Source organism: Ictidomys tridecemlineatus, chromosome 9, assembly GCF_052094955.1.
Source record: "Ictidomys tridecemlineatus isolate mIctTri1 chromosome 9, mIctTri1.hap1, whole genome shotgun sequence".
Taxonomy (NCBI): Eukaryota; Metazoa; Chordata; class Mammalia; order Rodentia; family Sciuridae; genus Ictidomys; species Ictidomys tridecemlineatus.
Genome location: NC_135485.1, coordinates 133,081,030 through 133,106,286, shown reverse-complemented (window position 1 = coordinate 133,106,286; position 25,257 = coordinate 133,081,030). Strand labels below are relative to the sequence as shown.

Sequence of the window (25,257 nt, the reverse complement as noted above, 5' to 3'; positions counted from 1 at the left end):
GAACTGAAGTGATGGGAGATCTGAGTGATGAAGACAAAGGAAAACTTCTACAGAGAATTTTACATGCTATTACCATGGCGTACTATAGAAATGAAAAGGTATTGTTAGGGTTTAGAGTCTAATGAGGAAGTGTCAGATAAGCCAAGGAAAAGTCTCTGAATGTAAAATATAATTATCTGGAGGAGAGGTAAGTGTGCTTGGATTTAGAGTACAGGAGAGCCAAAACCTAATTTTGATGAAATGAGACTAAAAGTTTGGCTGTGGGAAAGGCAGACTGGGAAGCTAGAAGGCTCCACTTCGGAATAAGAGACAAAAAGGCCTGTTCTGTGGGTTAGTGTCCACGCCATCTTTACAGAATGGATGGCTTGTCAATTGGGAAGTGAAGAAAGGTGGGATCCTGACTGTATGGTGTTGTTGAAGAAAACACTTTTGAGGATTGAATCATTTCTCTTTAAACAGGTAGATATGTCTGTTGTATGAAAACAGTCTGCACTTACTGACCGCTTATTATATGCGAGACCCTGTTTTAAGCTCTTTATGAATATTAGCTTTTTGAGTGCTCAAAACAATTCTATGATGCTATATGTGTGGGAAGTTAAAAAAAGAAAAAAAATTAAGACACAAGGAAATTAATGACTCCAAGAATACAGGAAATAAGTGGCCAAGTGGAATTCAAAACCAAGGCTCTTAACATATCAGACTCTATAAATTATAAATTCAATATAATTAACAGCACGTGGAGACCTAGGCAGAAGATATCTTGCATCAGTGGGGCATCTTTTTTTTTTTTAAATAAGTAACACTGTGTTTGGTATTAGCTTTATCTGAACTCCAGGTCGGGTGTCTAGAATTCAACTGGGAGGAAGTTAAAAAGTTTCAGCGTCGAACTCAAGTTTTCTCTGAAGATGAGTCTTGGCAATCCGATCCCGGCTCCCTCCCTGGCCTGCCATTCATCTGCGACCTCGGGAGATAACAGCAGCTTGCACAGTAACACAGCAACAATCAGGATGACGACGAGCATAGTAAACAATACTTCTAACGCTTGAACCCTCCTGCACGGGGAGAGGAAAACACTCTGGCTGCATCGCATCTGTGCGTAGATTCACCCCCAGCCCCAATATAATTCTGTGCAGGCGGCTGAGCTCTGAGACGGAGAAATGGTGAGTCATTGGGGAGGGGGGAGCAGAGATAAAAATAGAGATGTTGATTGCATTGTTACTAATTCAGTGGAGCCGAGGCAGCCCGGGCCTGCTGGTGAGTCAACCGCGTGACAAGTCGACAGAAAAAAAGGGAAGAGCTGGATGCTCCTGGGGTCCGCGCAGAGGGGCCGCGCATGGCTACATCAGTGACTTCACGCCCAAACAGACCCGCAGCGTCGAGGCTGCGGCGTGGTTCAAAAACCAACAAGAGCCAAGGGCCGGGGAGCGACCAAGGGGCTCAGATCGATGAGCACAGCGCCCTGACCCTCCGGTAAAAAGCTGCCTTTTGTAAGAACCCGGGTTGTGGGGGATGGGGCCGCAGGCCAGGAGCTGAGAGGCCGACTCACCAGGTTCAAACGGAGCATTGTTCTCTCTGGGGCATAAGGCTGACTGCGATTCCAGACGTGTCGCCATGGCAGCGGTGGGGGAGGGAGGCAGAGGAGGAGGAACAGATGGGGGTCACCGGGTCCTGTTTCTCAGGCAAGGGCCCCACTGCCCGCCCCTCTCTCCAGGACTCCAGTGTTGTGTGGCACCTTCTCTCAGGACCAGGACGCCACTGGTGTTGGCCCAGTTTGATTGAATGCGTCTTCCCCAGTTCCCACCACGTGTAGGCCTTTCCCTTCCAATTAAAATACCCAGCTTCTGCCTCGGAAAGCTGAAAGCAGGGATAAAAAGACCTTGTTTTCATACACTCAAAGCTTATCTTATTCCCAAACTGTATGGCTTAGAGGTTAAGCATATAGAGCCACATGGATGGGATATGATGAACGGATGCATGTGAACTTGCTGGTGGTCTGTGAGAAGGAACCAGGCATTCCCAAGCTTCCTTAGAATTCCTATAACAAACTTTCCCCTTGAGTTTCTTGCCTGTGTAGGTCCCTGCTGGTTAAGCTTTCTGAGGCATCCCTCCGCCACGATGTTCCCTGGTGACCCAACCTCCCCCTAGCTTGGATTTCAGTATCTGCCATACCTGCTCCTCATCCCTCCTATTAATCTTCTTCTAACCTTCAAATGTCCTTCCATGTTCTTGGAAGGATATAATAGGTAGAATGAATGAATGAATGAATGAATAATAAAAGAGGCAGATGCATGTCAAAAACTCATTTCCATCTCCATCCTTTGGCTCATATGGTCACTGTATCTCTCTCTTGAGAATCATTTTTTCCTTGGTTTTCACTCATGCAATTTCTACCAAGGTCTAGTGCATAGCTCCAGGGGATCTCAAATTCTGTATGATCCAAAATAAAATGCATGATCTCCGCCCTCTGTCTCTCAGTGTCTGGGACTATCACCCTCAATCTAGGTTTACAAGTTGGAAACCTGGGCTCTGTCCTGCCACATCCCTTTCCCTCAGTCCCCACTTCAAAGTATCACCTCTCCCTGGGGCCCCACCTCCTTAATACTGGGATTAGTTGAACTTCATTCACTTCCTTCTGTCTCCATATCCTGTTATTCCGTTCTATCAGTTATTGAACTGAAGAACCGAAGTCATTTCCAATAAGTCTTTCCATGTCCACTGCCCTCCATAGTTTTGTGGTTCGAGGAAGCTTTGAAAATGCAAATATGGCCCTCTCACACTCCTGATCATAACTCTCCAGCAGCTTTCTCCCATTCTTAGGACCGTGGGCAGGATCCTCACCACAGGCCCTGAAGCCCTCTGCCTCCAGCAGCTTCCAGCCTGGCCACACACCATTTTCTTTGGGTCCTCTGCCTTGGCCTGGCAGATCCCCCCTCTCCCATGCTGTGTCCCTTCCAGCCTTGGGGCTTCACTGCACTATTTCTTCTGGCTCATCTCAGCCCTGTCCCACCTCATCTGCTGATACAGTGGCTCTTGGACCTCAGGGTCCATCACAGTCGCCTAGAGGGCTTATTGAAACCCACAAAGCACAGCAGATTATTATTCGACCATAAAGACAAATAAAATTCAACGCAGATAGAACTAGAAGACGTTATGTTAAGTGAAATGAGTCAGGCGCAGAAAGACAGAAACCTCATGTTCTCACTTATACGTGGAAGGTAAAAAGTTGATCTCAAAGAGGTAGACAGCAGAACAGTGCTCTGACAACCTGGGAAGGTGTGGGGAGGGCGGGTGGAGAGAGGATGGATCATGGGTACAGGTTGACGATGTAGGAGGAATGACTTCTAACATTCTACAGCACAGTAGGATAACTGTGGCGCACCATATTTATTTGAAAATTTCAAGATAGGTAGTCGAAAGATTTTGAAAGTTGCCAGCACAAAGGTATAAGTCTGAGGTGATAGGCCTATTACCCTGTTCTGATCATTATACATGTATATATGTGTATTGAAATGTCACACTGCACCCCATAAATACGTACAATTACTATGTGTCAGTTAAAATAAAAATGTTTAAAAAAAAAGAAGAAAAGAGACGTGCAAGTGAATAAAATTTCTCAGACGTACAAAAACCAACTAATCAACCAACTTCCATGGCAGGAACCGCTCAGAGTTTCTGAGTTAGTAGATCTGAGGAGGGACCCAATCATTTAGACTTCTAACAAGTCCCCAGGTGCTGTTTGTTGATGCTACTGGTCCTGGAACTACACTCTGAGAATCGCCGCCCTTGGCACCTTCTACAGGTTTTCTGAGTCTCTGAGAAGCCTTCCGGGCAGGTCTCTCCCTTGGTGAGGTTACACAAGTTTATAGCCGTCTGTGTATTTCCTTCATGATACTGCTCTCGTTAAGGGCTGTAATTGTACATCTGTATAATTATTTCATTAATGCTGGTCTCTGCAGTTAGACTCATAGGCATGAGGTTAGGGACGTCTGTTTTCTATCCCCAGTGTTTACCAAGTACCTGGCACCTAGTGTGTGCTTGCAAATAATTGTTAAGCAGAGAAATTCTTCCATGAAGTTCTCTGGCTAGGTGCATATCACCATCCCTTCTCGTGCATGATTATTATTTAGAAAAAGCCCATCCCCTCTCAAAGAGGTTCCCTAAAATAGAGGAACCACCAAACACTGTTAACTACCTACGATAGGTGGAGAAAATTTGTTTGGAAGCAGAGAAACTGTTAGAAAAAAATATAGTACCTGCTGTGTAGCTCACTTCTTGTGTGGTGATGATGGATCTTATGCAGAAGGAACCTAGTGCAGCACCTAAAATGTAGCACAAGCTCAAAATACTAGCTGGTCGTGTGGTTTTGGCTGTATCCTCTGTATGAAGTTCCTCCATAGGTCATGTTTGTCCTCAGGTTTGGCTCAGGGAGGATGGGTTGTGATGTGTACAGTCATCTGAGTGGCCAGGTGGGCAAGGCTACCCCTAAGCTGAGATTTTACTTTTTGTGGTCTATTTTCTTCCAATTGGACTATTCTGCCACCAGGAAAGAGGTCACGGGTACTTAGAATGCTATTTTTTAAACACCCAAGTATTCTCAGAGATATGATTATGAAAACAAGATTAGAAAAACACTCAGGTGTAATTAGATAGCTTTCTTAAAAATGCTTGACTCAGATTTCTCTCCAATCTAATCCTATTCAGGTTTGAAGACTTTTTTTTTTTTTTTTTCATCTGACCCTGAGCGTTGACATTTTACACTTTAAATCTAAAGTTCCTTCCAGGCTGGATGCAATGGTTAACACCTGTGATTCCAGCGACTTGGGAGGCTGAGGCAGGAGGAGGGCAAGTTCAAGGCCAGCCGTGGCACTTTAGCAAGATCTTTACCAACTTAGTGAGACCCTTTCCCAAAATTAAAATAAGAAGGACTATGGATGTAGCTCAGTGGTAGAGTAATACCCAGTTTTTTTTAGGAAAGTCCTGCCAGGACATATATAATTCTCACGTACAGCCTGTGTTGGAGAACATACTCATTCCTGTAGTATTAAGATAATATTTTGATGACCTGGTCTTTCTCAGGCAGTCAGTGGTGCTGAGTTCAGCACTCAAATACTCTAGCTGCTGCCTCTCCTTTTCTTACTCCAGTACAAAGAAGTTACCTCATTTATTCACATGATCACAATAAGGAAGGATGGCAGAGGTGCGTCTCCATGTTGGCTCTGCCAATCCCCATGTGCCATTTTCCTGATGGGGTCGGACTCTGTTCGTCAATCCATCCACTTGCTTCCACATTTTGGCAATGAAGTAACTGTTGCACAAATGATATAAATACCCCTGCTTTGCTTTTGAAGGGACATGAAACTACAAAACTATCAGTGCATATCAGCCTATAACTTGATAAAATATGTTTTAAGGTAAAGAAGAAAATAAAAGAAATATAAAGTAGTTCGAAGTCAGATATTCAGCTATCCCATGATTTCATTAGGAACTTTGATGAGAAAAAAGTCTCCACTGCTAAAATTTCCTCTAAGTTCTTAAAATTTTTACTCCAAATTCATTTATGGGAGCAAGTGCTTATTTTCCATCTCACAAAACCAAAAATCCAGTCTCAAATTGTTTATATTCTTGCTCTTTTAAAAATATTAGGATTAGGAGTACTTTTTCAAGGTCACTTGAATCTGTGTTTTCTAGATTGCAATCCTAATTAGCCCCAAATAAATGTAATTTTCTTTGCTCTTGAAAATAAAAAAGGAGGATAAAAATAATGGGATCGTAGGTAATTTTATATTCTACCTTTTGTCACTTATTATATCACAGATCCCATGTTATTAAATACTCTACTAAAATACTTTAATAGCAGATGAATATATCATAAATTATTTAACAAATCTTCTACTTTTGGTCATGCAAGTTTTTTCCCTCCCAGTTTTTCACTACTATACATAATTCTAGAGTGAACATCCTTATAGATACTTTTCAAAAAATCATATCTATGATCATGTTCTTAGGATATTTTTTTTTTTTCCAGCAGACTCACTAGGTCAAGGGGTAGGAGTACTTGGAGGACCTTTCTATACTGCTGAACTGTTCCATGCTCGTTTCTTATATGGAAACTGGTGTTGGGAGGTCCATAGGAACTTTGATGTTTCTATGAGAAACCTCATAGTTCAATTGATTGGAAGCAGCAAATTCTATTACCAAAGCTGTTCCCTTCTTACAAGAATGGAGTATTTTGTCTGCATGTATGGAGCTGATCACCAGGTTTCAGTTTAATTAGATGAACTATTTATTGCAATGGTTGTGAAACATATGTACCAGGCCACAAGCTAATCTGAGTTAAGAAGGGTCTGGTGGCAAGATTTGTCATTCTACCACACGCAGCCCAGGAGAAGAGAGGAGGCGGAGAGTAGGAGAGCCAGGGAACTTGGCCTGGGAATTGGAACCCTGAGTTCAAAGCCTGATGCTTGTAGCTTGGTAGGGAGATAACTGTGAGCCAGGCTCATTTCCCTGATTTATGCAATGTGGACAATAATGGCTCTGTTCAAAAGATGTGTGGGGATTAAGTGAGGTAGAGGGCCTCACCACAGCACCATGTGAATTGTAGGCATGCAGGAAGTACTTAGTTTTGAAAATTAATTCCATGCTCACAATTGCCTATGGAACTTCAATATCTGGGGAGTACTTGGAATCAGAGAATAACCAGAAACAAACCATCTATTTGGGACCAGAAGTTTCTAAAATTCACACAGGGATTTTAGCCCTTTTTGTTGTTAAGGCAAATGGAAACACACTGAGTACCACTGGCTGTGGCAGCCACGGCCTCGTGGGTCTGCGGCCTCTGTGTGTCCACACCCTGGGGGTTTGCTCTGTTCTGGGTGGAAGGCAGAATTCCCAGGTGGCCTACATAATGGCCGCCCTCTTCACCTTCCTGCACCCCTTTTCCCATAGCACTTACAGCATCTTGCATGCTATACAATTTATGCTGAGTTATTATGTTTAATGTCTAGAATGCAAGCTGTACAAGGCCAGCCAGGGGTCTACCTTGTTTATCCATTGATACATGTTAAGCACCTGCCTCAGTGGCTGGCACACAACAGGTACGCAATGTTTGTTTAGTGAATGAACATTGATTAGCCATTCTAATTCATATTCCTGTTGAGTAACTGATGAGACCACAGGTCCAAACCTGCTCCTCTTTTGGAAGCATTTGCCCTCACCCCCCACTCCTCAGACTCAACACGCTCCCCCTGTCCACAGCAGGGCTGGTTCTGACACCGCCAAGCAATCACTGTCACTTGGTAAAATTGAGGAGGAAGTGAAATACTTAGTGAAGCAGAAATTCCAGAGGTCAGTAGACTGGGTTGTTTTTACTTAAACTAATGATGGCCATTGGCCCCCCACCCCACCTTGGTATTTATTTCAGAAGCCAAACAGACCAGTATATGATCTTGTTCTGTGATTCAGGCATAGTCAAAAAAAAAAAAAATTGACACTGTTTTAAAAATCCTTATATTTCCACTAAGTATGATCAGGGAAAATCCTACCTCAGATGCCTTTCTATCCTCAGAATGCCTTGCACATTTGTGTATGTTTGAGAATAGTCTTGAAGGTATGCAAGAGAACAGAGAATAAAAATAAAATCACACTGAAACTGGGGATCTCTCAGCATCTCCTAGTTGCTGAGAGGTATAATGAGGGCAAATACATAATTTTCCACCCAAACCAGGACAAGTGGCATAAACTGGGACAGACTGTCTTGGGCAAATTATACAGATGGTTGCCTTGGGTCTAATCTGCTTCCATCACTCTAGGAGATGGGAGAGAGCTAGCAAAGATCCTTGTGTCTGAGATATCACAGCCCTGTGGTTTGCATCCTTACCCGGTTTGAATTCAAGGGTCACAGATGTTGATCAAAATATTCATATTGTCAATTTGCACTAATTTCACTAGTTTGTAAGTATCAGGCAAGAATGTTCAATAATTGACCTAGCAAATTAATCTATTTCCCCCCATTAGTTTCCGACTCTTTAGCATGACAATATCAGATACCCTGTTAAAGAAAAGGCCCCGTTCAAGCTGTGGAACTGACGGCTTCTATTCCTCCTTGGAGACGCATCTGCCTACTTACCACCCCCGCCTGGGTATCCCCCTCCATCCCCGACCAGGCCTCTCTTTTTCGGTTCTTGCAGTACAATCGGAACAAGTGAAAAAGGACCCTGATTTTTCCAGAGGGACCACGCAGTCTGAAAAGGTACATCTTCAACATCATTAGCGGTTCATCTTCTGAAACCTGGGGGCAGCCCCTAGGCAGCACCCTGCAATCGCCCAGCCCCCTCCCACCGCCACCCCTGGCTTTTGGTGTCGGCTTATCAAATTAATGAAGCCTATCCAGACGGGAGGAAGTGTGTGTGTGGGGGAGACAGTGGTTTAAGAATAATTCGGTGCAAGCCCCTCCCTCCCTTAAAAAAAAAAAAAAAGAAGGGGGGAAATGAGAATTTCTTTCTCTTAGAATGGGAAGAGGGAAGGAAAATGGGGTTGGGGGTGGGGCGGGGTGGCTGTGATTGTCTCCTAGTCCCTGCAGGAGGAGGTGTCGATTTCCTTTCCCTGACTGAACATTTGCATGTTAAAAAGGCGCAGTTCCTTTGTGGGCAGGATTCATCAGGGCCACATTTTCTACTTGAAGGGGCAGGGTGCGGGCTTTGGACTCCAGGTAAAGGAGAGAGCAACTTCCTAACCCTCCCTCTCACCGTTTTTCCTCTACCCCACAGCGGCTCTGGGAGGCCAGAGTGAGATTCCTGTGACCCTGTGTGCAGCGTTTTGGCAGGTGGCTCAGGGCTGGTCCCACCGGGCGGGCGGCAAAAGCTGGAAGCCGCAGCCTGCTGCACACCCCCGGTGGCATGAGGCGGTGCCATTAGAGCCTCTCCATTTCCCGTATCCAGAGAAGCAATTTTCAGGGTGAGGCACGGAACTCATCAACATCTCTCATCACACCACGTCACTGACCTAAATATAGACAATGACTTCAAGGAAGAGAGGGGGCGGGGGAAGAAGTTGCAAGTTCTTTTACACCTGCAAATGCTGCGGAGAGCGTCAAACAAACTGGCAATGAGGAACAATAGATAACCAGTCAGATGGGAAGGCAGCAGAGAGGCTGTTCTAGAATGATGGCTGTGATAAGGCCATTACGGTGTCTCAGCGTAACATCAATCCTCATTTGTAAGCCGGGGTGGAGATAGCCCTGAGGGAGCAGCTCTGGGTCCCTTGCCAGCTTTTCCACGGGGAGCCCTGCGGGAGGAAGGGGGCATCTGCCACAGATCTTCCTGGCTGAGCCGGGCTGGTCTCTTCACTGGGTAGTGCAGGGCTCTGATTCAAAGAGGCAGGCACTCACTGGACGGGAAGCCATTTCTTTCCCACCCAAGAAGAGCACTGTGCAGTCTTTGTGACCAACAGCCTTCCCCAGCAGCCACTTGGAGCCACCCGCCTGTCTGGCCTTCCCCTGTCGCCTCCTGTGTCAAAGCCCTCCTCCACTCTGGAAGGCAGAAGTGCCCTGGATCTCTTGTGTCTGCCAAGAGGGGTGTCAGCCAGGGTCACTCTCTCTCCCAGAACCTATTCAGAGTCTTGAATGACATCATAAGAGTGCCTACCTTAAGGATGTGGGCATTATTCACCTGCCAGGTGAGCGGAAGGGCTGTTTTAGCAGCTTTTATGAACATGAATCCCATGTCTAGGGACATCGGAAAGACACCCGAGCCAAACATTAAGTGTAGCTAGGCTAGTGACGTCAGCAATTAGGACACAATCGTGGGCAATCATTGTGGAGGAAGAGTCACCTGTCTCTCACATGCTTCTAATGCTCTTCCTGTTCACTCAGATAACTATCTGCGTAAGAACTGCAGCGGGGGAGGCTCCAGAGGCAAGCTAATTGCCTGCTGTTAGGGAACCAGGGAGCCACTCCAGACTGGGGCTGTCCACAACTCCGTCATTTAGGCTGAAACACAAGCCCGTGCTCTTCTGTGTGCGCAGAGCATCCATAAGTGCAGCCATCAATTTGTGACCTCAGAGAGTACGTAGCTGACCCCAGCAGAAGCAGATGCCACCGTGGCAAGGAGAGCCCTGGCCCTTGGCAAAGTAACAATGCAGAAGAACGGAAAAAACAACACCACCCATGAGGTAAGAGGCCAAGGCAGCGCTGCACCTGGAGTAAAACCACGGCTCTAGCAAGAAACGAGGACAAGAAGCCACCCGAATGTTCCAGCCAAACCAAATGACAACCAGGAAAAGATGCTGGCTCAAGAGGAGCCCAAGGTCAGAATCCCCACCAGGGACAGTTTGGGCAGGGACATCTTGGTGGCTTCCCTGACATAGTGACCCTCTCTGTGTCTTTTACTGATGTTCTGGAAAGTGAGACTGAGTCAGAGCGAGGAAAATAAGGATCTGTATGAAGAAAAAAAAAAAAAAAACATCCCCAAAGGGTGGCAGAAACAGTGGCTCTGGATTACAAATGTCAGTTTAAGGGGATTCACCATAATAGAAATCTAGTTGCTCTGTTCTGTGCAACGGGAGGACTCTGGCACTGGTGGTTTCTACAAAGGGCTGGAAGCTAACTGGGTTCAGAGTCTGGAAGATCCCGACAGTGTTTCACTTCTGCAGGGCTTCCGCCTCCCTCCACAGACCCCGGGAAATATACTCTCTGGGATAGGTGAATGCAATTAAAAATTACAAAAGACTAGCAGGGGGAAAAAGCAATTTGGTCAAGAAGAAATATGCCCAGAGTCATTTTTTTTTCCAATCCAATATCTTTGTTAATTAAGCATTTTCCAACCTATGATGAGAATACTAATAGTAATCGAATACTTACTACTCATTACTAATAAAACATATTTGTGAAATGGAAATGTAATGTGCCTATTTCCAAAATGTGGTTATAAATGACTTACTCTCAGCCACAATTTAAAGTGGTTTGAGAAATGAGTCTTTAATAAAGAATTGATGAGGAACGATGACTGTTGGAAATAATTCTATTTGGTAAGATTATGTGGTTTGCTATGGCAATTTGAGCTGAGGTGATTGCCTCCAAAATTACTGCAAGTAACTAATATAGGGAAATTTAATTGATGATAAATACAGTGGTGGTATGTCAACTCTTGAAAAAGTGAGCATGTAATTGAACAATTCAGCATCATCTTGTTTGCTAATTATACTCGGAGTCATTACAGCGTTGTCAAGATGTTATTTGTCTGACACGTTTGCACATAGTAGGGATTTAAAAGGTGAGTGAATAAGTACCTATAATTAGTCCTTGATGTGGATTCCTATATACAATTATAGTTAATCATAAACCCATTAACATTTAGGGGAAAAAAAACCAATTATAATATGGCTTAGGCTAGAGCCATAATAGCATTTGTAATAGTCAGTGAAGTCATAGTCAGCATGGTCAGGCAGCCTGGATGTCAGGTTGTCACGATTTGGCCTGAGCTTCTTAGAAGGAAGAAACAAAACAACAAACAACTCACCAAAGCTCACTTCTCTTTTTTAACCGTCTTACTGCACTAACGGGTCAGGGTGTCTTGACTTGAGCAAAGCATTTGTTGGTACTTCCTTGGGATCCCTTTGTGCAGGGAAGCTGTGCCCTTGTAGACCTGGACAGATATCATGCACACAGAGACTCCTACCGTGACACAAAGCTTTGTCCTAAACTGTGAAACCCGAGGGAATAAAAAGGCCCAGACCATCAAAGAGCTGAAACACTAGTGAGGCCTAACCAAGAACAAACAGCTGAAGAGAACAGGGTAAATGATCAATGGCACCGAGGACTAGCGCTTCAAAGACTGGGCTGCAAGTGGGCCAGGGAGGGCTTTCTAGAAGTGACGACTGTTTGTGTTTGTTTAGAATTATTATTTTTTTTATTGTAAAGAGTCAATGGCCTTTACTTAATGTGAAAAATAAGCAGAACAAAGATGCTCATGGACTGTTGTTGGCTCCACGCTTTGGACGCAAGGTGGAAACCCTTTGCTGGGCAGCCTCCTTGTCTCCCTGTGGCTCTTGAGTTAAGTCTTAAAGGAGGAGTAGAAGTTTATGAATTAGATTAAGTATTGCTGGAGGCTTCCACGCAGAGAAACAGCCTGTGTGAAGACATGAAGAACCTGTGTTGGAGCAAGTGCTGAGGTAGACCCCGGAGAATAAGAGGTAGGGCCAGGGCATGACAGGAACCAATGATGAAGTCTTGTGACAAACCAAGAGAATGGATTCTATGGGGCAGTAGTGGACGGCTCTGAATGGATGCCGTTCTTCATCTGTGTTAGCCGTTTGTATCCCAGCATAGCAACCAGGAAGAATGACAATTACAAGAAAAAAAAAAATCTTACCAGACCAGCAAAGATAAATATGAAAGCCTGAATATACAGCTTCATAAACACTAACTACTCTGTGCTGTGCTAGAAAAATCTTGTCTATATGTGGTTTATGTTAAAAGATGTGAGATCTGTAATTGATTCAAACACTGTTAAGCTGAAGACCAAAAAAAATGTGATAATTGTCAGTGAACTCTGACATTTAGTGACATTTGGAATTTTATATATGATCTAAAAATCTCATAAAAAAGGTGTCAGTTGATCTGAGCATGTCAGAGAGAGGACAGTCTCTGTGACAATGGGTCAGGTAATCATGCCTACTTGAAGGGACTGGAAGGAGCTGGCAATGTCTGAGTTGGAGAGGAGATGAGAAATACTAAGGCACTGCTTGGCCATCTGGAGGTTGCATGTGAAAAAGATTTACCCCGTGTCACAACATAGGGCCAAGGTGGAGAGTGAGGAAGGACTGAATGTGAGGAAGGACTTTGAAATCACTCCATATCCAAGAAGTATGAGTGGGGACAAGCAAGGACTCCCCGAGAGTTCAGGAGAAGATTCGTGACTTTGGCCAGAGTTTCACGTAGATGACCTTGACAGTCCTTTCAACCCTTCTATTCTCTAAAATGTCAGTATATCCTGGCTGTATCCGGAATCTCTGATCTCAAAGTAAACCAACGGTCCCATTGGTTGGTGTTAAATCTAGTTTGTGTTAAAATACTCAACAAATATTTTTTGCACAGTTGGACAGTTTTGGAGGAGGATCAAAAAATAAAACACGTTCCGATGGTCTGTCCTTTCCCGGAGAAAATGTGCAACACCACCCCGTGGATGATTGTTGATCGTATGAAATTGAGGAAGGAGCCCAATTTGGCATTCATTATTTCTGCAGAAATCATGCAGAAATATGTTATGCTAATATTGAGCTTATAAAGTACCTCAAGGATAGAAGGATTCCTTTGCCTTATGAAACCAAAACAACAAGAGCCAGGTTGACAGAGCGTATGGAGTCCCTCAGGTACTCCTCGTTCTGGCTGCTGGGCTGTAGGGAGATAGGCAAAAAAAAGAAGAGATGATTTCTCTTTCAAATGGGTACCAATGGCAGGGCCACCCAAACCCCTCAGAGAACAGGGAGGTTTCAACTTTCATAAGCAGGGACAATTGATGAGCTCATGGCAAGGAGGTTTCCGATTACGAGTGGCTAAAGTATCAATTCCATACACCAGAGATCTATTTCTACCTGTTATTTATCAAAAATCCTCAGGGGTAGAAATTAGCATTAGACTGCTGTTTTTAAATGTCTAAGTGAGTTTTAAAAGCCCGAATGAAGGTCCTCAGATGTGTTTGGGAAAACTGACTGACACCTAAAATCTTAAAATACAAAATCAGAATTAACCAAACATTTTAAGTTTCGCTGGCACCAGGTCTCAAACTCAAACCTGGGATCCCTATTAGAACTTTCCTTAGACACTCCCCTCAGTTTTCCCACATGATAAATAGGCTGCTCCCTGTTTATTGATAAAGTCATGCTAGTAGCAACATTTTCTATCCTTGGCCAAGAGAGTGTGGCTTCGCTGATCCCAGTGACCCAGGTGAGAACCAGAAGAACATTTCTCTCTTGACAAAGGTACCAAATACACGCCCAATCTTCAGTACAGTCTTAGCATGGAATTGCCTTCTCCTGTGTGACCAAGGCTGAGATTCTGAGCTTGTGGCCAGGAGGAAGAAAAAAAAAAAAAAATCCATCAAAGCGAATATGATATCCTAAGGAACAAAGGCCAGGGATTGCCACCCCCTGTATTTTAATAGGGATTGTTTTCCTCTGCTGTGCAGGAGGCTGGAGGGAGGAGGTGGATGTATTTATTGTCTGTGCTTCTTGTTCCCTTTAGGCGGAAGAGAAACTAAAACAAGTGCAGCCACAACCTTTGTTCTCTCTGTTCTCCTGACCTTCCTCCTCCTTCTGCGTAGGGACCTTCTGTTTCTCACTCTTTCCTCTGGTTTTGATTTGCCAACAGCAACCTCACCTGGTGTCTTCCCACTAAACTCTCAGTCTCAAAAGTTAGGATGTGCCAAAGTCATTACTTACCCCCACCACTCCCACCCCAGGGTTGACCTGTGTATTTTAAAATAAAATACACAGAAAAGCAGAGATCCACCTGAGCAGGTAATCGATGTAAATAAATTATCTTAAAGGCTCTTTGGAAGTTACGGATAAGTGTCTCACATGAGTGCATATCACCCTTCTGGGACCGGCATGGATTCTTCTTAAATTTTAAATAGTAACCTTAGAATAAAGGAGATACATCTCCTTTATTTCTAGTTAAGAAAAACAACAGGCCAGAGAGCATAACAGTAATTTATGATTTTGCGGGTGTATTATCATCCTGTAATAAGTGCAATGTGAAACTGCCAATTATCTCATAAGAGGGGTATCACCTTTTCTGTTGTGAACGACTACATCAATAACTGTGGGTCCAGCCCCTTCACTCCCCCTACCCCTCCCCAGTGGCTCTGCAGCAGAAGTGAGCCAGAGAAGCAGAGGAGAAACAAAAACAGTCAACACACAAACACTCAAGCCAGAGAGCCCCTGGCCAGGGAACCCAGAGAGCACTAGAGGGAGAGAAAGGCGGTGGTGGTGGTGGTGGTGGTGGTGGTGGTGGTGGTGGTGGTGGAGGGTGGGGGAGGGGCTGTGGATTGCCGGGAGCAGTCGGCAGGTCACACGCAGGCGGTGCTCCGCAGCAAACTCAGTTTACAAAGAGACATCTGTTCCATTACTCCAATGCATTGTGGCTAATTACATCCTGGCCCGTCTGTGAAATGACAGCCACTTATTCTCCAGTGAACCGTAAAATCTGTACATGTTCGATTTGGGGAGTGGGAGAGCAGAGGCCTGCAGGCTGGAGTGGGGGGAAAGGGGGGTGCAGCCAAGGGGGAAAAGAAAGGGCTGGAGAAACCCAGAGAGAGACCCCTTCCTGGTAAGAGAAACATGGGCCCGGTGGAAAGATGGGATGAGAAATGGAGGACCTCCTCTGGAGTTCAGAGGCCCCACATTTAAGAGGCAAGAATTTGTACTTGCAAGTGTCACTGGTCCCTCTTATTTAAAGGAGGCAGTGCCAGGGGTTAGTTGCTTGAAGTTCTCCATCATCATTATCCCAGGGTTGTGTCTGGGGGACAGACAGACTTGCCCAATTGCTCTAGTCTCCGGGGGCTTGTAAAGAGGCAGCTGGTGTCGGTTGGACAGGGGGCGCTGGTGGGAGGGTGGGTTCTCCTGTAAGCTCTCTGGAAGAGTAAATCACTGCATCTCTCTTATCAGGGGACTCTGCCTGGATGATGGGCTTCCTGCAGTATGGGAAGAAATCCACCTCAAATATTTTTAAAAGAAAAAAAAAATCAGTGGAAGTAGCCCAGGTGAAAGAGAGAAAAAAGAAAAGGTGCTTCCTTTTCTTTTGGTTGACATTGAAACTTCATCCTAACAAAAATCCAAAATTTTTATGTAACTTGGTGACAGGTACAGGGAACTAAGAAGCACTGCCATTTTGAAATGAGACTTCAATCCACTGTGTGGCTGAACAGGAAACTTATTCTTACACAAAACCTTCTGCCAGAAACTCTGTGCACTTCGATTGCAATCTGAAACAGGACTGGTGATATTGTGGGGTTTTGCTGTGGTTAAACAGCCTCTTTCTTCCTTCTGGAACAATACCGTATTCTGTGGATCACAACTGGCAGTGAGAAAGATCTGGCAGCTCTTTGGAGGGAAGACCCTGTAGCTTCTGTTGGCTACTACCACTCGACACTGCTTCTGTGTGGCCTGGGGATCCCCATGCCCGGCCAATATAGCAGTACTTCTCAAACTTGAGCATTCAATGGACCTGGTGAATTATAGATTCTGATCTGGTACATTTAGAGTGGGCCTAGGCAGTGCAATTCCCAGTTCTGAAGGGATGCTGATGTGGCTGGCTCCCCCAGAGAGGAGCCTGGTTATAAAACACCCACCTGCATGTACTTCTGACCAAAGGTTGGGGTGATGTGAGGGAAGGAAAGGGTAGAATAAAGCTGAAGTCTTTGAACACGAAACACTGCATTTAATTGCTCTAGGAATTTTTACTAATTTGGAATCAAAGTCATTTAAACAACTGTGCATTAACTACAGAGATGTCAGAAAATTAATCAAACGGTGACCACCACTCTCTGGGAGAAAAATGAGGGGAGGTGAAGTATAGTTAGAGACAGGAAATAGACTCTGGTTTTATGTGCACCCCAAGAAGTTAATTTTATTCAGTTCACAAGGGGGAAGTATTCTTATAAGAGTCCTGCATTTTTATTTAATTTCTAGTGCCGCATTTTCCTTTGGATGAAGAAGCAAATAGCTCTGGCAAAGATGCAGTGACAGGGAGGGAGGAACAAGAGCATGGTGTCACCCCCTTTCTGAAGCATGTTCTTGCATAGTAATTTGGATTCAGTGAAAATTAATGAAAGTTTATGTAAAGGAAATGATTCCACCAGTAGCAAAGGCTGAATAAAGAGAGGCGACCCTTCCATCCTGGCTCGGAGATGGCTCCATGTGCCCTCAGTGTGCACAGGTACCCTGGGCTGTGCCTGTCTTTATGTTTCTGCCCTGTGCTGCTGGTGAATGAATTTTCAGCTGAGGCTGCAGGGTGCCTAATACAATGCTGCAAATACTAAATGTTCAGAGGATGCTACTGACTAAAGACAGACACGTGGACTCAGCTTTCATTTGTTATTTGAGGCGTCCTGAGACTGATTTTATTTTGGTCCTTGTCAGATTCCTTTCAGACTCCGAACCTGCATTTTTCTGTGAACCAGAGAATTATGACTAGCCTACGACTGAGTTTGAAAGTCCCCTCAGCAGTGGGTGGTCACCTACGGGCAGCCATAATATTACACAGACTGGGAAAACAGTGTTACAGCTGACCCGAGATGATCTAACTCGATCTACGTTATCAAAGGGGACTGTCCCCATTTTTACTCAATGGCCTGTAGTCACCAAGGAAGACAAATAACTGGGTAGTATGAGAGCTTTGGCTTGAACCCAACAGGTCTCACTTAAGAGGTTTTCCTAGTGTGTGGTGCTGTGTCTCAATCAAAATGGAAGATAACTCTTCTGAATAAAGAGGCCCTTCATTTCCTTCCTCCAATGACACAAGAGTCAAATATTATTTCTATGGAGGAAATATGGCTCAAAAGAAACAAATATAAGTGCAAAGGTTTTAAGAAAAACTCTGCTGATGTAGTAGAAGAGAGAATGACTTTGTAATTCAGGGAGCTGGTCTTTGGGAACATGTTTCTTCTGCTTGCCATGAAGAGGAAGGGGCCTTGGGGGAGGGGGCTGCCCCCGAGTCTGCAGGGGGAAGCGGATCGCACAGAACAGGGCCGGGCATGCCAGGGGAGGTGGCAGGTCAGGTCACGGCAGCCCTTGGCGCTCTGGGGCTGGGATGCCCACAGAAGATATCAAGGACCGCCCTTCTCTGTCTTCTCTTCTACGACCATTTCTATAGATAACCACGGTGTGTTCTAGAGACTAGACAACCGTCTACATTTCAGCCTGTCAGTCAATTTGCCCGCTTCACTCTCCTGTCCTCTGCCAACTCATCACTAAATAAAGAAAGCTAGAAAAGGGCAGTTGGGAGAAACACATCCATACAATAAAAATCACAGACTCAGACAGTACAAAATTACAGGAGCAGGAACGAGGGCGGTGATAGGAAATATCCTCAGAGGGTAGTTGTGAGAACTATTTCCAATGCAAAACAACCACGATGATCATCTTTATTCAATTATTAACTTCTGCTGTGTCTCAATGCCACGTTTAGGGGTGGTCAGATTACCAATTAAAAATGGAACACCACAGTTCCTGCAAGAAGCCCCAGGAGTTTAGCAAAGTGCTGGAGCCTGCCTTAGCTGAGATGGCAAGGGGCCCTTCCCAGCTTCCCAGCACCTGTGCCTGTCTCCAAAGGCCCAGAAATGCTGGAGAGCCTGAGCCAATATTATTCTTGGTGGAATTCACCATTGCTCTAACTTCCAAAACAATACTGTTGTTGTTACTGTTTGACCATGTCTCCAAGAAGGTCTGAGGTGATTACAGACCTTTAATTTGCTGAAGTGACTAATACAGCCCAACCCATCCATATTGTTGTCCACAAGAGCACAGCTCATCTCCCAGGGAGAAGGAAGGCACTTCCTCTTGTATCACAGTTTGGCTGAATAAATAATAAGCCATTCTGGTTGGGGGTGGTGGTGCATGCCTGTAATCCCAGCAGCTTTGGAGACCAAGGCAGGAGGATCTCAAGTTCAAAGCCAGCCTCAGCAACTTAGCGAGGCCCAAAGCAAGGCAGTGTGACCCTATCTCAAAATAAAAATGAAATAGGAGTAGAGATGTGGCTCAGTGGTTAAATGTCCCTGGGTTCAATTCCTAGACACACAAACACACACACACCAGCCATTCTGACAGCCTGCATTGGATAAAAAGTTGAAGAGAAAATGGCTGAGAGATCTGACCATGCGAGACTATTCTCCCCATAAAGGCAGGTCTGGAGCAGCCGAGAGTGGGGTTTGGGTTACATTTCTAGAGATTATCATGAACAGAGTGAGGCAAGGTAGCTGCAGGCCACTGGATAAGTGCCAATCTGGCCTGACTTGCTCTGCTAATGATGGGCCTCTTCACTTGGTGCCGGGCTACTCTTCATGGTGATATCAGCTTGCACGTGAATCTACTATTAATTTCCCACCAGGCACTAGATTTTTTAACATTCTTTTTAAGATTATTTCTGAAAAAATACTGCATGTCAGTAGGACTTCCCCAACTTGCAGATACTCCTCTTCCCCTGAGATAGTCCCTCCCATCTCAGATCATGTCAAGTCCTGTTTTGGAGGAGGACAGTATCCATTAGCTATTGCTCAATTCATCTTTTTCTTCACCCTGAGCACCTCTCTTTGTCCACTGAATGGGTTTGGGGAAAGCAAGATATCTTTCTTAGAAAAATGAATCCTATGCTTTATAAAATGTATTTCTGAGAAAAAGAAATTTTGTTAAGTGTTGCTGTTTGGATCCTTGACTTAAAATTGTTTTCCCCCTTAGTTCTTCTACCCATTTGCTTTTTCCATTCTTTCTCCTGTAAAATGGATGCACGGTCGAAAATTTCCTCAGAAAAAGTGGCGTTAGGTAGGTCTAGGACCTGGTACGGTTCTGCACATTCTACAGCTTTTTACTCTATGGCTTCAGAGAAGCAAACATCAATGCAAAGATTATAAGAAAAACTCTGCTGATGTAGGAGAAGAGAGAATGACTTTGTAATTCGGGAGTCAGTCTTATCATCACCAGCAGCATCATCTTCATCTTTATCCTTACTATTCCTGCCACTGCAATTGCTATTAGACACTAAATGCCATATTTGAAGTGTCCCCACAGAATTAAGATGCTGCTGTCTTCCTTGGCTTTTAAGATGAAGTTAGCAATGGTAAGTGGCCCTCCTGGCCCCTTGACCCAATGACCGTGACATGGTTCTAGACAGATTCCTGAAGTCTTCTCTTCTGACCGTTGGCTGAAGTCACTTGAAAACACTCATCTGAAAAAATTCAGGTGGGCTGAGCCTTGGCTGACTTCTTAATATAGCCAGAAAATCTTAAGAGAACAGATTTTTCTGGAAGCCAGGTGGTCTGCACATCTGCCAGTCTGACTCGCGGACCCCCTTCACTATCCACAACCTGCTGGCTTCGTTCCTTATCGGAGCAGCATCTGATCCCATTCATTCCAGCTCCTCACCAGAGCAGCCTGGAATAGAAGAGAATCAGATAGGGCACCTGAATCTCTGTTGGCCTGGAAAGTTCATCGCTGTCGACTGTCACATAAATCAGATCTTACAAGAGCAAAGGGGTCAAGGGGCTAAAGGACTCTTGAGACGCTTTCCTCACCAGAGGGGGGGGTGGCTAATAACCTATGGCTTTGGCATGCTAACCACAATTTTTCAAATTCAAAAATCATGAACTAGCTCACCTTCTGCTACATTGCACCCCCTCCTCATCCCGCAGGCCAGCTTCTCTCTTTTCAATGGAGGCTTCATTGGTTGGCATTCCTCCTGCACCTCCCCCAGGACTGGAGGAGGGAGCAGATCGTCAGTGTGTGTGTGTGTACACCCAGCATGTGCTCCCCCTCCCCGCCCGGCATTGTTTGTTGAAATAAATATGGAAATAAGGCTGAGCAAGACAGCCAAACCAGCCAAACTGAAATAAATTCATCACTCATGGGTTCTCAAGGGAAGGAAACCGTGCATTTTTTTCTAAATGATTATTTCTGAAGCACTGAAGGAATGGCTATATCACTAATGAGGCCCGGACGCCATGACTGCTGGTTACAAATGACCTGCGAAGACACAGGGGATGGTGGACACCAAGGGGAGACCGTGGCGGGAGCCGAGGAAGCAGCTGCAGGTGGAGGCTGCTGAGGGCGGCAGACAGGGCAGGTGGGTGTCCACAGTCTGCTCTCCCCGCCTGTCTGGCCCTGCAGCTGACCCCCAGAAGGCGCGCAACTCGTTCTACGAGGTGAATTCAGGTGGATGGAAGCTGTCAGAAGCCCCGCCCCCACAGAAGGGAGAAGGAGCATCTTGTGTGCAAGTCCTTCCTGTATCACCACAAACATCCCTCTCCTCCCGCACAAGAAGTTCTTGGCCGCAGAACAACATCTGCAAAATGTGGCGGAGGAGCCTGCAGCGACACACACACACACACACACACACACACACACACACACACACACGAGGCCCAGACACTGAACAGTGGCCCAGCTCCCGGCCTGGGGAGCGTCCCCTGCCGTCGACGACCGAGGCATAGAGGGCCAGAAGACGCAGACAGAAACCGGTTCCTACGTGGGATGGGGACTGTCCAAGCCAAGCTGGCCCTGGACTTGCCAGCTAGCTGCCATAACGCTGGGACTGAGAAAGCCAAGCAAGAGCCCGTTGAGCTTCTCCGAGCTTTGTGACTCATTGGAACTACGACTTCACGGGATATACTTCAAGAAAATACCCCTGGATCTCCTGGTATGACCTGGTGAGAATCTTTTGGACGGAAGAACTCACTATGCTATACGAACAGCAGCTAAAAAAGGCCTAGCCGGGGACCCACTTGGCAAATGAAGCGACCCTGTTCCCAAGGGTGAGGACAGAGTGACGTGGTAGTTGCTTTTTGAAATGTGTCTATCACTTAACTCAAGGAGATGTACTACTGATCTTCTTATCCTTATGGACGTGGAGGCAGAAAGGAGCTTTGGCAGCCTGTCAATCCAGGAGGCTGAGACCTGGCGTGAGATACATATGTTAGACAGGGTGGTCGTGTCAGAGGTTCCCGATGTTATGGAAGATGGTCGTCCTCTTGGTCCACTGCACCAGTGTGCCTTCCCACAACACTGTGGTAGGGCTGCAGAAGGAGCGTCTCACGGGTGGCATGCGTGCTTCTGCACATGGCACTCAGTGACAAGAGTGAAGGGCTAGGCTTCAGCTCCTGCTGCAATGAGCACTCTGGTTTTACAGGTTATCAGCAGCTGCAAAATGCACCGAGGATTCTGGACTATCACCCTCCATTTTCTAAATGTCCAAAGGATGACAACATTAGAACCTAAAGATATGTGGCTTCAAGCACGATGTAGGAAATCTGCTCACCAAATTAGTCAAGGCAATTCTCACAAACAAGGAGGAGAAAAGAGACAGAAAGGACTAATCAGAAAGTTCCGCTCAGTTTACTTCTCAGCCTTGCTGCTGTGGCAAGAAAGACACGTGCTTCTAACTCCCTCCCTTGCAGCCTCTGGGCAACAAAGAGCCACGTGTCAGCAAAGAGAAAAGCAATGGCAGCAGGCCCCAACCTTCTTATTCTTCATCACTGGGGTGAGAGCCATGCCCAGATCTATCTTTCTCTCTCATCTTCTCCATGCAGGGTCACAGAACAAACAGGGGTTCTCAAATAATCATAACAAAGAAAAGAATGAAAAGCCACCCATTCCAAGATTCAAGCTCCTGCCTGCCTTGCTGCTTCCAACAGGGGAGCAGAGAGAATCTCAGCAGTAGTACAATCTCGCTAAGGGCCCAGTGCTCTCTAATGAATCTGACCCCCGGCTGCAACTCTGAAAGGGTGCAGCAGCGTGTCAATGTAAACAGCTAAACCTAGTGTCATGTCAAGTGGTAACGAGGCCACTGCTGGTTTTTTACAAGCACTGTGCACTTAGCAGATAAAAATGAGCATCCTATCGCTGGTCTCCACAAGTCACACTTATCAACAGTGAGAAGAAACAATGCTTTGTGTGACAGGTGTTGCTTGGTGGCAGTGATAGGAAGTTAAATTTCTTACAGGCTGCCCATTAGCATGATCAAAAGGCGAGTAACAGCTGCATTAACAAAATCTTTTTGCATGTTTCCCAAGTAAGCAGCAAGGAGCTTCCTGATGTCCCCTCCGGTAAAGAGAACTAATTACCCTCCACGGGGCCACCTGGGCTTGAGACAACTACGGAAGGAAAGGGCTCTGACAAACACATTTATTTGTCCAGTCAGAGTCCAGGGCCGGCAACCTCCATTCTTGCTGGTATCAGAGTGGACCCAGATGCACATGAGATCAATAGGAGGCCCAGAGTTCACTGCGGGCTTGGGAGTACCCACAGACAAGGCATGCCCTGGGGGATACTGGTTTCCAGCCGTGGCCATGGAGATACACTCTGTGCCTGGGCAGAGCACAGCTCTGCCTGTGCACCAGGACCGAACATTAGGTCCAAGTTCTCGTTTGGAGAAAGCTGGGAGGTGCGGAGGCTGTCAGACGAGGAAGGGGAGTTTGAGAAAAAGGGACGTTAAGGTACCTGGTTTATAATAGAGGAGTTTTAAGCAGAAAATATATGTTGACCTTATTACTCCTACATTTTACATACTAGGAAGCTACACTCTAGGTGAGTGACTGCATCACGTGTCTGCAAAGGAAAGAGAAGAGAAAGTGTATTTCCTGAGCATGTACTCATTATCTACTTCCGTTTCTGCAATCCCAGGAGAGAGGCTTATTTATTTACTGGGTTCTGGGACTTGAACTGGAGGGTGATTTAGTACTGAGCTACCTCCCCAGCTCTTTCTATTTTTTATTTTGAGACAGGGTCTCGCTAAGTTGCTGAAGTCGAGCTTGAACTTGGCCATCCTCCTGCCTCAATCTCTGGAGTCACGGAGGTTACAGGCATGCCACACTGTGTCCAGTGGAGGTAGGAAGACACACACACACACACACACACACACACACACTCACGTACCACACTTGGGCTGAAGAAACTAATATTTAAGGAGATTGATGAACTTGCTCAAAACCTCTCTGCAAGGGCTGGATTCCTACCTTAATCCACCTGATTTTAAATTCCGTACTCATTCCACTCCAGGCCGCTCAAGGCTACAGTGAACACTGGGCGGTAAGAAGCTCAGTGATCTGCATTTTGGAGTCACTGGAGCACTCTTCTCTAGCTGCTGGGCCCTTCAGGAACCTTCCAGGAGGCCTAGGGCCTGGTCCATCAGTGAAGCTCTAATACAGTAAACAAGCCCAGCTTCTTTTACTAGTCGCCAATGCATTCTTCATCTTCTTTTCCCTCTGAGCGGACTAAACCCATAGATAATGACATCTGTTCCTCTCTGAAACTCCACCTGTACCCATCGGATAATGGGGTTTTGCCGGTTACTTGTTTCTCCCAATCTGCTGTCCAGCTCAGCAGGCAACAGAAAGGACATTTCATCTATCTTTTGCCCAGAAATGAGTACGTGACTAAGGCGTGTCTCCTCTGTGGGTATACATGCTCACATCTGAGAATCACACCAGACAATAACTTGATATATCACAAGTGTTGATTTACTCCCAGTCCCAGTGCAGGGAAATAGAGTATTTTAATTACGAATTAAAATGCCAACTTACAGTACTGTCAGGTCTTAATTACCTGTGTTTAAGGACAATGCAAAAATAAAACAAAAACCTCTAATTAGTTAAAATTAATGATAATTTAATCCAGCCCATATTTTTCCTTCTCAACCCACCAAATCTTTTGCTGGAAAGACATTTACAGACAACCAGTTCATAGAAGCAGGTCATGATATGCAGTTGGAGTTTCTGAGGCAGTCACTTCTAAAGGACTTTAATTTTTTTTGAGTCTTGTCATGAAACAGCTACAATTTCCAGGTTAATAACCAAATGATTACCATCCTTCTTGGCCTGGTCCCTTCCCAATCTGGCCCTGAGCTTCTGTTTCAAAAAATGAGCTTTCCCTCATTTCCTGAAGTCTCTCTCTGTGGACCTCATGAAATGACCTCCTGTGGGCGGCATCCTGGCCATGGAGAAAAACCTCAGCCACCAAAGGAAAAAGCTCTGCCCACAGGGCCCCTGGGAGGTACCATTTTCATCTTCTATTGCACTGTGCTGACATTTTTAAATTATAATGACTCCATATCCCAAATGAGCCCTAAGAACATTCTGAATCAGCTAATTAATAAATCAATTGCTCTTCAGGATGGCATTTATCAAATTCACAACTAATATGTGGGGTGAGGTTAGAGTGGAATTCTGCAGCTGCTGGGCACTGGCTCCGGTACGGCCCATTTGCGTAGGAACCAGTCTCTTCCAAGACCTTCCACACACTCTGGCTGCGAGCTGAGCGCCTGCAAGTGTGCACTGTACTCTGAGCCCCCTGGGGCACGCCTGCCTCATCAGAGCAACATCTGATGGAATAGTGAGTAGCTGCTAAGTCTGAAGGACAAAACACCCTTCCTACCCTTCCTAATCACTCCGTGTTCCATATGCTGGTGGTAACTGGAAACATCCTTTTGGTCACACGGTTGAACTACGATTAAAACCAATTAGATGCAATCATTTAGATGTCGGTGGCTTCTGGTATCTT

General features: G+C 45.5%; 1 protein-coding gene and 1 long non-coding RNA gene across 6 annotated transcripts in view; one reads left to right on the top strand and one right to left on the bottom strand.

Moving 5' to 3' along the window:
• Maml3 (mastermind like transcriptional coactivator 3) overlaps positions 1 to 25,257 on the bottom strand; it is a 392,101-nt gene that overhangs the window by 90,514 nt on the left and 276,330 nt on the right. The gene's annotated exons all lie outside the window — the stretch shown is intronic.
• On the top strand, positions 817 to 10,997 carry LOC110598384 (uncharacterized). 4 transcript variants are annotated; one of them, XR_005737340.2, is made up of 4 exons: positions 817 to 1,160; positions 1,228 to 1,470; positions 8,014 to 8,248; positions 8,766 to 10,997. It is a non-coding gene; the product is annotated as an uncharacterized LOC110598384 (long non-coding RNA). The 4 variants fall into 4 exon arrangements; XR_002484222.3 differs by having other exon boundaries at positions 819 to 1,160; positions 8,187 to 8,248; XR_002484220.3 differs by lacking the exon at positions 1,228 to 1,470 and having other exon boundaries at positions 820 to 1,160.